The 3,836-nt window shown below is 38.1% G+C and overlaps 1 pseudogene; it reads left to right on the top strand.

The window, feature by feature from the left end:
• The first annotated feature begins 403 nt into the window (after positions 1 to 403).
• On the top strand, positions 404 to 504 carry LOC122151486 (annotated as a pseudogene).
• The last annotated feature ends 3,332 nt before the right edge of the window (positions 505 to 3,836 follow it).

Consider the following 3,836-nt stretch of genomic DNA (forward strand, 5'->3'; position numbering starts at 1 on the left):
GACTCAGTGGCAGTGAGTTTGTTTTTTGGTTCCAGTTTAAAAATCTTCTCCTAAATTCAGAAGCAATACATGCAAATCAAACGTGTATCTTTTAATAGCTGTTCTTGTACCCTACATGTTAGCTGTGAAATATATCCATAGAGGAGCAACATATAATTCCATATTGAGTACTTTATATTCACCACATTCTTTTTTATCAATCAGAGAAAATCTCAAAGGGATCATTTCCTCCTCTTTTGTACCAGGCTGGTGAGTGGAAGATGATACAAAGTAAGAGATCAGTGTTAGGGGTGATGATAACCAGTGAGGAAAGAGCCTTTCTCCCCTCTGATGATGCTTGTGGGAAAGTGGAGTCAGACAGGAAAGGGGCAGACAGTAACTTAAATGCAAAAGGGAAGAGGCATGCCGCTTTGGCAGCATGTATAAGATATTGGTACAATAGAAGATTAGCACGACCCCTGTGGCAAGGATGACAAGCAAATTTATAAAGCATTCCATATTTCTTAATTAATGGTTACCAGCAGTCGGAGAGAGGGGGAAAGGAGGAGTCATTCCTTAAGGGGTATTGAGCTTCTGTTAGGGATGATGGGAAAATTTGGAAATGGATAGTTGTGATGGTTTCCCAACATAATGGGCATAATTAATGTCACTGAGCTATACATGTAAAAGATGTTGAAACGGCAAATGTTTTGATACATATATATCTGAAAATATTTATATATATATTTATTTATATATATGTATATATACACACACAATTATTTGTCATCTAATGTCCATAATAAGTCACGTAAAATAGGCCATTATGATTTGAATATTGTGCAAAAACCGTATTATATATAGGCAGTCTCCAGATTATGAATGAATTCTATTCCTAAATCTGTCTTTAAGTTGAATTTGCATATAAGTTTAGAACAATTAGAATCTAACATCAGTTAGTCAAATGTTTGTCTTAGTATATAATATATAGTGTACCTTTCTATGCATGAAAGAATTAAAGAAATACTTCCAGACACACTAAAACATCTGTAACATAATACAGAAATAATAATAATGTTTTGATGCACATTACAAAGTAAGACCCATTTGTAATTAGGAACCATTGTATGTATCCTGAATTTTTTTAAATTGTGCTTTGCGTGCAAATCTACAAAGCAAATTTGTTTTATATTCAACAGTTCATGCACATTTGATTTCATGGCCCCAGGTACCATCTCCAACCATAAAAGACTCTCCACCCCTCTCCTCCTTGTGCCTATCCTCTCCCTGTGCCTTTCTTATCTATGCCCTCCTGTCTGTCCAACTTTCCCTCTATGTAAATGCTGCCCCTCTGGTGTCTCATTGCTGATTGATCTAAGGGTGCATCTCCCTAGAGTAGGTGGGTACATTGCCCTGAGGTAGGTGTTCTGCATGTAAGTCTTTACTGTCGGGCTGAGAGCCAATCCATGGAAGTGAGTCCATTTCTAGGCTCTAAGGGTAACTGGGGCCATTGTCTTCGAGGTTCCAACAGTCTATCCAACCAGTAAATCTGGTCATTTTTGTGTTTTTGAATTTTGTCCCACATTTTTCCTCCCACTCTATTCAAGATCTCCAGTTTTGGTCCCTTTCCAGGCAGTTGGCATTGGTAGCTGGGCACCATCTAGTTCTTCTGGTCTCAGGGTCATGAAAGCTGAGGTCCTCATGGTCCATCTTGTCTTTGGACTAATTGTTTCCAGATGACTTTGATTTTCTTCACTCTTTTTTGCTCCAGATGAGAGGAGACAAACAGTTGCATCTTATATTGCCTCTTGAAAGCTTTTAATACCCCAGTCACTACTCACCAAAATAGGTTGTAGAACAAGATTTTTACGTACTACATTGCGCAAAGTGAGCATGATGTCCCCCCAAGACTATGGTCCCAAGTCCACAAGCCCAGTGATTGTCTCTCTTAAGGTATTTGGTCATCTCTGAGAAGTTACTCCAACCCTCTCTTCTGTTGCTTCTGTAATGTGTGTGGCTAATTTTGTAGCACAAGTACATATATAAGATTACCTTCAGCCAAATCTATCCTTGGTCTAAGGTATATTCCTGTTTGCGTACCCCACCACCACCAATCTTCTCACCTGTCTGTGCATTTATCTGTCACCTGATATTTGGTGCTAGTAGTAATGCAGTATTGTGCATGTAATAGTATTTGTCTCTGTTGTCTATATCTTTTGTGCACGTTTCAGTGTCTTTCCTTTCCCCAATGTCACCATGATGTCACAGACTCTTTCCATACTGTCCCTCCCCTCACCCAAATCAACATATGACTCCCAACTAGTCTGAAATTTTTCCTTCCTTTCACTCCCATACCTGGTAACCAACATGTGAATTTCCTTCCCTGAGTAAACCCTTCCTTGACTTTTTACAATAATGGGGTCATACAATATTTGTCCTTCTGTCATTGACTTATTTCCCTCATATAACGTCCTCCAAATTCATCCACATTGTGAGATGATTTGCATATTTTTCATTAGTCTTTAATGTTGCATAGTATTCCATTGTGTGAATATACCACAGTTTGGTTATTCATTCATCCATTGATGGGCATTTAGGTTGTTTCCATCTCTTTGCTATAGTGGTGCTACAACGAACATGGGTGTGCATATGTCTGTTTGTGTCCTGTCTCTCACCTCTTTAGGATCTATTCCTAGTAAAGGAGTTTCTGGATCAAATGATATTTCTATTTTCAATTTTTTAAGGAAATGCCATACCATTTTCTACAATGATTGTACCATTTTGAAGTTCCCCCAGCAGCGCATGAGAGTTCCAATCTGTCCACAACCTTGGCAGCATTTGTTATTTTCTGTCTAGGTGAACTGTGCTATTATTGCTGGGGTGAGATGATATCTCATTGTTGTTTTGATTTGCCTCTCTCTAGCGACTAATGATCGTGTGCAATTCCTCACATGTTTATTGGCTGCCAGTATATCTTTAGTGAAGTGTCTGTTCATGTCCTTTGCCCATTTTTGAAATGGGTTGCTTGTCTTTGTGGTGTTGAGGTGTTGAAGTTTTCTATAAATTTTGGAGATATGTCCCTGGTCTGATATATCATAGACAAATATATTTTACCCTTTGGAAGATGTCTTTAGATACACATAAGAATTTAATTTTTAAAACATCCCAGTCATCTAGTTTCTCTTCCATTGGCCGTACATTTTGGATTATTCTTGATAGTCTATTTATGTTGCAAATTAGGGCCCCTAGATTTGCCCCTATTTTGTCTTTGATGAGCTTTATAGTTTTGGGTTTTACATTTAAGTCTTTAATCCAACTAGAGTTCATTTTTGTATATGGGATGAGGTATGGGTCTTATTTCATTTTTCTGAAAGTGGATATCCAATTTTGCCAGTACCATTTGTTAAAGAGACTATCTCTCCCCTGTTTAATGGGTTTTGGCCATTTGTCAAAGATCAACTGTCCATAGATGGATGGGTCTATTTCTGGGTTTTTGATTCTGTTCCATTGGTCTGTCTGTCTATCACTACCAATAGCATTCTGTTTGACTACTGTGGCTGTACAGTAGGTTTTGAGATCTGGGAGTGTGAGACCTCCTACTTTGTTTTTCTTCTTCAGCCGTGCTTTGCTTATCTGAGGTCTCTTTCCTTTCCATGTGAAATTAGTAATTGTTTTCTCATGTCCTTAAAAAATGTTGATGGAATCTGGATCAGGATTGCATTGAATGTATAGATTGCTTTCGTACCTTGAATTTTTAATATAATAGGCTTCATGAAGGTTGAGACAATGGGCGTGTATGTGGTCAGATATTGCCTGAACAGACATTCTGTGTCACATGACTGTGTGTGTGTGTGTGT

The sequence above is a fragment of the Orycteropus afer genome, unplaced genomic scaffold, assembly GCF_000298275.1.
Source record: "Orycteropus afer afer isolate SDZICR_OR568_19922 unplaced genomic scaffold, OryAfe1.0 scaffold00481, whole genome shotgun sequence".
Taxonomy (NCBI): domain Eukaryota; kingdom Metazoa; phylum Chordata; class Mammalia; order Tubulidentata; family Orycteropodidae; genus Orycteropus; species Orycteropus afer.